Here is an 11137-nt window from a genome sequence, read left to right as displayed (position 1 = left end):
CCTGACAAATATATGGTGATGGAAGGAGAACTGACTCTGGGTGATGAACACACAATGGGATTTATAGATGATGAAATACAGAATGGTACACCTGAAATCTATGTAATTTTACTAACAATTGTCACCCCAATAAATTTAATTAAAAAAAATGCATAATGTAGTTACCAATTTGTGCTTTCTAATCCCCTCAGAGATACAAAAGACAGTTTGGGGAATATAATCAATATTGTTGTAAAGATTTTATAGGGTATCCGATGGACACTTGTCTTATTAGGGAGACCGCTTCAGGGACAGTGTAAATGCCTGATCATTGCGCTGTACATCTGAAGCTGAAGCTGAATAACAATGAATTTTAACTATTATATATATATATATATATATATATATATATATATATATATATATATTCATAGGATGTGGAACACAACATAGGGAATAGAGTGAATGGAATTGTAACAGCTATATATGATGTCAGAAGGGTAGTAGATTTGGGGGAGGGAGGGGGGTTATCACTTTGTGAAGAGTGTAAATGTCTACTATATTGTTTTGTAATAAACGAAACTAATAAAAAATACACAATGTAGTGGGGGAATGTAGATAATAAAATAGACAAATACACCTCCCACATTGTGTATATATACCACAACTTCTTTATCCATTCATCTATCGAAGGACATTTTGGTTGTTTCCATATCTTGGCCACTGTAAACAAAGCTGCAATGATTTATAGATGATGTAATACAGAATTGTACACCTGAAATCTATGTAATTTTACTAACAATTGTCACCCCAATAAATTTAATAAAATAAAACTTAAAAGAAAAAAAATAAACAAATACAATAAAAGTATGATGAACACCCTGCCTGAGTTCAAATCCTGGTCCTGCTGCTTACTAGTTGCATAACTAGGGATAAGTTGCTCAACTTCTTTGAACCTCAGTGTCCTCATCTATAAAATAGGAAAATTAACAGTGCTTACATCATTGGGCTAATAGAGAAATTCAATGAAATAATGAACATAAGGCACCTGGAATAGTGCTGCTCCCTTCTGCTCCAGGGTCTTAGACATGGTCTAACAGGCAGTAAGAGCTGATAGAGGGTTTGTTCCTGTTTCTTTAGTCTGAAGATTCTGTAGGGAAAAGTTTTGACAGAGAAGCAAAAATACATAGCTTATGTGTCTCCGGGTTGGAGGAGAAGAGTAAATGCTTGTAGATTATTGGGAATGAGGAGGCCTGACTTCCTGGTAGAGGTGTGACTGCAAGAGCTATTTGGAAATGAACAGTGGGGCAACTATGTTGGTTAAAGGCCAAGCTGGACAGATAGCAATAGCTCCTCAGCTTCTAGAAAGGACAGAGATGGAGAAGGAGAAATATACCCCACTTCCTCCACACCCATTCTGCAAGGCACAAACTAAAGAGGCCTTTAGGGTATTCCTTACTGAGGACAGGCACTACCAATTACCTCAGGGAAAGCAAGAAGCTACTAGCTGTGGGCCTTCATGAGAAGATTGCCCAGACCACACTCTCTCTTGGACTCTTCCATTATGAAGCCCTTGGTGCCCCCCGTTCAGTCCCAGCGCCCTTGTCACCACCCCCTAGGAGCAGATGTGTTCAGTCACATGAAAAGTCAGCATTCAGAAGAACAATTCTAAGTCCAGAACCACAGAAACCTTTACCAAGGCTTTAAGCAAGTACCTTAGATGCCTTCAAAAACTGATATCCTTACTATTAGTATTTGGCTTATTTAAGTAATCGTGCTCCTTGGCTACTGACCTTCTTCCTATGGTTCTTCAGCTTTAGGGAGTTTAATTCTCCCTACATAGGAACAGCTATGCTGACAGTCAGTCAGAGGAAGCAGTGACATCACCCACCCTTGAAACTTACAACTTGACCTCTTCCACAGCCACCAAGTGGCAACAAGGCATCAAGAAAAGCTGCCTGGCATAAACTTTTGCCTGATACTTCATAACTGAGCTTAACTTGGAGAAAGGGGATCCAAAGGGTTGAGGCAAAAGCCTACTGCAGCCAGTTCCCTGGCAACCTTCAGAGGAATCTGTGTAAATTGCCTCACCAATCTTGGAAATCTTTGTGGGTGCTCCATTCTTGATGGTGTCTATGCTGTTCTGAATGGGGTGTTTTAGGATTAGAAACGTATAGAGGGAGAAAGGGAAGGAAGGAAGAAGTTCACTAAGAATGCCTCTGGACCCCAAACTGGGGTCCAGTTAACCATGGCAGTATGGCATAATAGAAGTGGCCAGGCCTTGCCATCAGAAGGCGTGGGTTTGAGTCTCAGCTCTGCCATTGAGAGAGCCATGTTATTTTTTGAAAACTGAACATGACAGTATATAGGAAGCACATTGTACATGATAGATGCTCAATGGAATTGTAACAGCTATATATGTCAAAAGGGGTAGTAGATTGGGGGAGGGGAGTTATCACTTTGTGAGGGGTGTAAATGTCTATTACATTGTTTTGTACACCTGAAACTAATAAAAAAAGTTAGCTGAATCAGAGGTGCTAAGGAAGAATTTGTTTCCTGTGCTTGGACTATCAGCTAATTTGGGGGCCAGTGTTCTTGTGTCCATTCTCTAAACTTGCTACTCCCAGTGCCTTCCAGTAGTACAGAACTCCCACCACTCTTGTAACAATTTCCTTTTGCTACGTGTTAGGAATGACAACTAGCCTGATCTACTTCTTGCCAGCTTCTCTTTGCCAGTGGACACCCAGGGTTTTCCAGCCTGCCTTCTACTTCTGCACTCCAACTCTCCTCTTTCTTTTGCTCTAGATCTGGTCTATGCTGCAGCAGTACAGTCGATCAGTTTGTTGATCCAAATGCCCAAAACTGTGACTTCAAAATGAATAGGTTCCAAAGGGCCACTTGGGCCTCAGTCATTTCAGTAAATTCTGACCAGCAGGGAGGGTCTGGGAAGGGGGAGCTAGTCTGTATTCTCTAGTTGTTGCAGCTATGGGGATTTAGAACTGTTAACTGTGTCCAGGACTTTTGCAATTGCACAGGGCCCAGTGCTTAGAGAGGCGCTATGCCTGGTTTAATGCTCTGCAGTCGCAGTCTTGAAATTCCTTATACATTTCGAAGACAAAACCTAGCATTTTCATTTTGCACTTGGCCTTGTATATTATGTAGCTGTTTCTGGCTGAGGCCCATGTAGTCAGGTCTCTGGTAGCAGGGTTTAGTCTTCCAGAAAAGAGCAGAGTAACCTGTAAAGTTATTGCCTTGAATAAAAGGACCCCAAGCATGAAATGTGTTCCTTCGAATTTCACACCAGACTCCCATTATTTTGCACTTAGTCAAGCTTAGTGACCTGTGTGAACTTTCTCCCTGAGCTCAGAGTCCCACCACCTCCATGTCTTGGTTACACTACTCAAATCTACCAAACCACTGTTCCTTCATCTTTCAAAATGCCTGCTCACTGCACTGTACACCTGAAGCTGAAGCTGAACAATAATGAGTGTCAATTATATATATATATATATATATTTACAAGAAGTGGAGTACAGCATTAGGAATAGAGACAGTGGCAATGTAATGGCTCTGTGCAATGTCAGAGGGGTAGTGAATGGGGGGAGGAGGGTTATCACTTTGTGAGGAGTATAAATGATAAATGTCTAGTGTCATGCGGGGTGGCCTGCGGGGTCTCTGGTCCTGCTCCCCACATAAGAACATGGGATGTAGCTAGGCCAAAAAGGAACACCCACGGAGCCATAGGGGAGTCATACCACTATCGTCTCATTGGCAGCACTATAGTCTCACTTGAGGCTGGATCCAGACGATCTGCAACCTGCTGTCCGCTTCTCTGCCTGCCACCCAACTGACTGACCAACCAGCGCAACCACGGCAGTTCTATCAGTGGCTAATTGGCTAACTGGCTACAGCTGATGGTCAATTAGCCACAGCTGATGGCCATCTACTACCGGAGCCAGCACCTTTCCACGTGCGGCCCCAAGCCTGGAAACCGCACTCTGGGACACTGTCCCCACACTCCCCCCCTACAGGATCTCGCCTCACAATCTACACAACAAGTGTCTTCCACAAGGGTCCCTGTTCGAGGAGCCTGGAGGTGAATGCAGTATCCTGGACATGGCCAGGGTTTCTCAGGGCACCACCAGTCTTTCTGGGCACAGCCAGAATTCCTGGGCTTCTTAGGGTACCACCCAGTCTCCTCCTGCCCTCCTGGCAGGCGGTACTGTCACACTGTAACCACGCACCAGGGCTGTGGCAACACTGGAGGAGGGTGGTGAGCATGCCCGCGTGTCACTACTTTCACCACCCATATCCGGAGACAGAACTCTCCTACAGGTGTCTGTAAGCTGAGGACATGTAGCACGTCCACCCTTAGAATACACTCCGGAACGGGGGAGACATACACCTTGTAGTTACGCGGGGGAAGCCTTCCTATACCCAGTGGTAAGGAAACAGCTTTTATAGTCATAGTCTTTCCCCCGTAGCCATCAATGCAGACTGCTGGTCCAGGGAACAGTTCTGGTTTCCCACAAACAAGACTGCAGTCTGTGCCAGTGTCAACTATGGCTAAAACCCTCTGCACATTAGAAGGTGACCAATGTATGGACAGTTCCACGTGGGGCCTCCGGTACCCGCTAGTCCCCTCTGATCTGGTAACTTGGCCCCACCCTTAATCAAGCTGAAAGGAATCAACCTCAAGCGGCCGCATGAAGTCCTGGAGGAACACGGGTCGCGCTTTCCCAGACTTCTCCTTCAGGCTTCTCCGGAATTTCTGTTCTGGACACAACTGTTTCCAAAGTTCCAACAAGAGTGCATTGGATTGTCTGTCTATTTTTTCCCGATCGACCCCTGCTGCCACGAGATCACACCACATCTGTGCGCATGTTACTCTCTGAGGCCCACAGCCTCGCCCCTTTAATTTTTTTTTTTAATTTTATTTTATTAAATTTATTGGGGTGACAATTGTTAGTAAAATTACATAGATTTCAGGTGTACAATTCTGTATTACATCATCTATAAATCCCATTGTGTGTTCATCACCCAGAGTCAGTTCTCCTTCCATCACCATATATTCGATCTCCCTTACCCTCATCTCCCACCCCCCACCCCTCACCCCCCTTACCCTCTGGTAACCACTAAACTATTGTCTGTGTCTATGAGTTTCTGTTTCTCATTTGTTTGTCTTGTTCTTTTGTTGTTTTTGGTTTATATACCACATATCAGTGAAATCACATGGTTCTCTGCTTTTTCTGTCTGACTTATTTCGCTCCAAAATGTCCTTCGATAGATGAATGGATAAAGAAGTTGTGGTATATATACACAATGGAATACTATTCGGCGGTAAGAAAAGATGATATAGGAACATTTGTGACAACATGGATGGATCTTGAGAGAGTAATGCTGAGCGAAATAAGTCAGACAGAAAAAGCAGAGAACCATGTGATTTCACTGATATGTGGTATATAAACCAAAAACAACAAAAGAACAAGCTCCTTTACTTTTGATTTGGGCTTCCAGGTCTCAACTGCTCGAACCTCCTGTCTTAACTTCCTTTGCCTCCGGCTTTCAACATCCCCTAGGGTGGCCATGGCAATTGTAAATTCATGGATCCGCTGCCCCACATAGGGTATAAGAATGGCAATCAAGGATCCAAAAGCACTCGCAGGTGCAGCATCCAAAACCAGATCTCTCATGCTGGCTGTAAAAAGCTCGCCATCCGGCCCCCGCATATTATGGTTGAAAATAGCATGTCTCATACCCATTTCATGGATAATTTTAGTAAGTTCCGTATATGATTGCCATTTACGCACAGTGTCTGGCAGCTCGCCAGCCTGTCCCCATACTGTGCGTACCGCAGCAGTGAGCCAAGCCATTAGAGTGTGGTTACCCTGGTCTTGGGCCAACCTATGGCAGTTCTATAACCTTTGTCACAGGGATGGATGCACTGTCACAAAGGCTAGCTTTTCCTTCTCGCCTGGGGAGCAGAGAATGTTGTCTGCTCCCTCATCCCATAAACGTAGTAACCAAGCCGAGACTGGCTCTCCAGGGCGTTGTCTGTACCGCCTCCCCAGCTCCTGCAACTCAGTGGGAGTGTAAGGGGTGTAGGCTGTGAACTCAGTCACAGCTGGGTGGCCTGCAGCAACGCCCCTGGGGCCCAAAAGTTGCTCACGGTTTACCTTTCAGTTCAAGATTGGCTGGGCTTGAGGGTTGGGAGCTACATTGTCTCCATTCTTCCTCTGCCTCTGCCTCAGAGTCTCCACCTTGTGGCCCTTCTTCTAACAGGCGGACACGAGGTTCCAGCGCCTCCACCCAGGACACCTGGTCTGGCACCTGGGCTATTTCATGAAGCGCATTTTCCGTGTTGAGACTCAAGGCCATGAGGAACATCTAGCTCATGCAACCGGCTGTAGCCTTCACCTCCTCTGACAACCACTCAGCCAGAGCCTGCAGGACCCTCTCCACAGTGGCTGGAGAGCCATCCATGTCCTCCCACCACTCCTTGGGGGTCCAACTCCTGAGAACAGTGGCCACTGGGCACCACACACTGTGTGTGGGCCACACGTCCTCCTGCCCAGAGTCAGACGCCATTTCTACCTGGTTGGAATCCTGCTCACTGTGTGCCAGGTGTCTGAATGGTTGGAGGCCTCTGTGTAAGATGTCCACAGCCCTGAATAGCCAAAGCAATCTTAGGAAAAAAGAACAATACTGGAGGTATCACACTCCCTGACTTTGGCTTGTACTACAGGGCTACAATAATTAAAACAGCATAGTATTGGCAGAAAAACAGACACATAGACCAATGGAATAGAATTGAGAACCCAGAAATACAACCACATAAATATGGACAGATAATTTTTGACAAAGAAGCAAAAAACATACAATGGAGCAAAGACAGCCTCTTTAATAAATGGTTCTGGGAGAATTGGATAGCCACGTGCAAAAGAATGAAACTGGACTGCTATCTGTCACCATGTACCAAAATTAATTCAAAATGGATCAAAGACCTAAGCATAAGACTTGAAACAATAAACTACATAGAAGAAAACATAGGTCCTAAACTTATGGACCTTGGGTTCAAAGAGCATTTTATGAATTTGACTTCAAAGGCAAGGGAAGTAAAAGCTAAAATAAATTAATGAGACTATATGAAACTTAAAAACTTCTGCACAGCAAAAGAAACCATCGACAAAATAAAGAGGCAACGAACTGAATGGGAGAAGATTTTTGCAAATAGTGCCTCCGATAAGGGGCTAATAAATATCCAAAATATACAAGGAACTCACGCAACTCAACAACAAAAAAACAAACAACCCAATTGAAAAATGGGCAGAGGACCTGAAGAGTCATTTCTCCAAAGAGGACATACAAATGGCAAATAGACATATGAAAAAACGCTCAGCATCTCATTAATCAGAGAAATGCAAATCAAAACCACAATGAGATATCACCTCACCCCAGTCAGAATGGCTATCATCAATAAGACAAATTGTAACAAATGTTGGAGAGGCTGTGGAGAAAAAGGAACCCTCATACACTGTTGATGGGAATGCAGACTGGTGCAGCCGTTATGGAAGGCAGTGTGGAGGTTCCTCAAAAAATTACAAATAGAATTGCCATATGACCCAGCAATCCCTCTCCTGGGTATCTACCCAAAAAATCTGAAAACATTTAGAGATAAAGACACGTGTGCTCCAATGTTCATTGCAGCTTTGTTTACGGTGGCCAAGACATGGAAACAACCAAAATGTCCTTCGATAGATGAATGGATGAAGAAGTTGTGGTATATATACACAATGGAATACTATTCGGCGGTAAGAAAAGATGATATAGGAACATCTGTGACAACATGGATGGATCTTGAGAGAGTAATGCTGAGCGAAATAAGTCAGACAGAAAAAGCAGAGAACCATATGATTTCACTGATATGTGGTATATAAACCAAAAAAAACAAAAGAACAAGACAAACAAATGAGAAACAAAAACTCATAGACACAGACAATAGTTTAGTGGTTAGCAGAGGGTAACGGGGGTGGGGGGTGGGAGATAAGGGTAAGGGGGATCAAATACATGGTGATGGAAGGAGAACTGACTCTGGGTGGTGAACACACAATGGGATTTATAGATGATGCAATACAGAATTGTACACCTGAAATCTATGTAATTTTACTAATAATTGTCACCCCAATAAACTTTAAAAAAATAGAAAGAAAGTAAGAATGGAGAATCAAAGGATAAGCAAGACTTGGATAGATGAAGGGATAGGAAAGGACAATCTCAGTAGAGGGACATCTTGAGTAAAAACATGGGGCTAGTGTTGAATCATGTCATGCATCCATTTAGAATGATTACCTGATCTTTGTCTTTGTTGTCAGCCTTTGGCTCCATCCCACCTTGTACCATGCTTCCTGTCTTGTGAGTTCTGTGTCACCTCGATTCCCAACTGCTCACCTTACCTTCTGTTTATGGCCTTGCCCACTTTCACCTGGTACCCAATTCTCAGTTCTCTGCGGCTGACCCTCAACTGCAGTGTGTGCTTAAGGCTTGGGTGACATCTGTATCCAAAGCATCATCCCCATCTAACCTTTCCCAACCCTGAGTTCCCTACCCCAGCACCAGCCAGTGGTGATAGTGCCCTGAGAAACGTCTAGCCCTGAGAAATGAAATGCAAAGGCCAGCTAGACCAGCAGCAAGGAGTAGTGGTGAAACCAATAATGGGAAATGGCTAAAATGACATCCCTTGATGAAGGAAGGGCCATGATGACCAAGTAGAAGAGCATAGATTTGATAATAATCAGAGATTAGGAACTACTGTAACCATTTGTTTCAATTACTAGTGACAGAATTTTCCTTTGACTAATATTGAGAAACCAGAACCCTTTATTTGTCAAGGCAAATGAGTTGCTTCCCTTAATTAAAGGAAGTTCTGCAAACAGCCCAGTGAAGCATATTTTTGTTTTAACCAGGCCAACAGGGAAAATGTCCAATTTACCCCCTTCCAAAGTCTGGGTTGAACTCCACCCCATACTGGTCCAAGACTATTTCATTTGGAAGCTGACAGTCCATCCTTTTCCATGGCTTCTGTTCACACTTTCACTGGCCTTGGTGGATTGTAAAGTCAAAAGAGGCAGGGACTGCAGTTAGCTGGCTAAAACCAACTGGTGCTGCCCCACAGCCACACTACACTGGTGTACAGCAACCCCAACACACACACACACACACACACACACACACACACACACACACACACACACACGCACACACACACGCATGCACACAGGATGCAGCTGATATTCTTTTCCCCATAGGGGAACTTGATTTTACAATCTAGGGTTGGAAAATGCCCCAAATGGGGGAAATGATAGAGCTAAGAATGAAGTTCAAGGATGCAACAGGGCAGAACCCAAGACTTGGGTGAAGGCTGAGATGGAATTAATTAAAATCTATAGCATCTTGGAGAGCATAGCCACCAACTAGCTCCACAAATCCTTGGCTGCTCTATCAAAAGGCTCTTTACCACTATACCCACAAACTTTTGAAGGAGGTCAAAACTTTTGAAGAAATAAGTAAACTGTAACACTTTACCCAGAATATGGAACAAATAAATTAAAAAAAATGTACAGACTGAAAACTTCCACAGAGTAAAAGGATGGCTGATCTTTAACTCATTGAGGGCTGCAATCATGTTTATTACTGCTCCATTATACCCCCAGGACCTAGCATAGTGTCTGACACAGAGTAGGAGCTCAGTTAATGCTTGTTGAATGAATAAATGAATCACAGTAATAATAATAACAACAATAACAATAATAATAATAATAATAATAATGACAGTAATAAACATTTGTTGAGCCCCATTTGTACACCACACTGTGTTCTAAGTACATGTAACTAGCTGATTGAATCCTCACAACAACCCCTTGAAAGTAGGCCTATTAATATTCTCATTTTACATAGCAGGAAAGAAAGGCTCAGGAGGCTTGTGCCTTGTCCAAGAGTACACAAGTAATAAGCAATGGAACTTGCTTGAATGAATGATTACTTGCTGAGGTAAGGTAGGAGCACCCTGGCAATCTCTTCACCATTTGTGATCTCTTAGTATTGATAATAATCAACCAAGTATACTATGTGGCAAGCCCAAAGTGGCTATTCTTTTTTATTTCCCCTACGTGAGATGCTATCCTCAATTTCCTCTATCATCCTACTATATATGCACACATCATTTTTTTCTTCCTATTGGAATTGTACTCTTTTTTTTTTCCACCACAAAGGGGAATCGTACTCACTCTTAAAGATCCAATTCAAATATCACAAATATCATCTCCTTTACCAAACCTGCACTGACTACTATTGCAAGAATAGTTCTCTCTCTCTCGCTCTCGCTCTCGCTCTCTCCCTCAGCATTCGTCGTGGGCCATACCACTATTAGATATTTGAAAGCTACATATGACACTGGTTACTGACAGAATTTAGATTCAAACAGGGCGGGATTTAAATTCTAGCTCTGCCAATTTACTAGGTGTGTGACTGTGGGCAAGTTACTAAACCTCTCCATCAGGAGCATGATCTTTGAACTGGAAAGAGAATTAAGCTCAAGATAGATGAGGAGATAATAAGGGAGCATTTAGCTTCCTTCAATGAGTTCAAGTTTCCAGGCCCAGACAAATTACATCTGGGACTACTAGAGAATGTGCAGATGTGATCACAGAGTCAATAATCTATGAGAAATTATGGCAAAGGGAAGAGGTAAAAGATTCAAAGAGTCAAAGAAACATTGTTCCACTTTTTAGTGAAAGAAAAGATGCGGTAGTTTTGCAGGGTGTGAAATGTGGATTCTGGAAACTAGACCAGTAAACATGGCACTGGTCTTTGGCAAAAGTATACCATGCACCATTAAGCAGATCATTCTTGAAGCTTTAGAAAGGGAGCGGAAATCACTAGGGGTAAGCATTAGCTCACTAATAGCAAGTCATGCTTAACTAAGCCCATTTCCTCCTTTTGAATGGGTATCCAGAAGGGTAGGTGAAGGAATACTATAGCATAATGTATCTGAACTTTGGTAAGACATTTGAAAAGTCTTATGGTATCTTCAGAGATAGAGAAGATAGAGAAATAGGAGCTGGGTGGTGGCAGAAATTACATGGATTGCTTTAAGTTTGAA

The sequence above is a fragment of the Rhinolophus sinicus genome, chromosome 18 (assembly GCF_057876585.1).
Source record: "Rhinolophus sinicus isolate RSI-liver-muscle chromosome 18, RSI-T2T, whole genome shotgun sequence".
Taxonomy (NCBI): Eukaryota; Metazoa; Chordata; class Mammalia; order Chiroptera; family Rhinolophidae; genus Rhinolophus; species Rhinolophus sinicus.
This window is presented reverse-complemented; position numbering follows the sequence as displayed.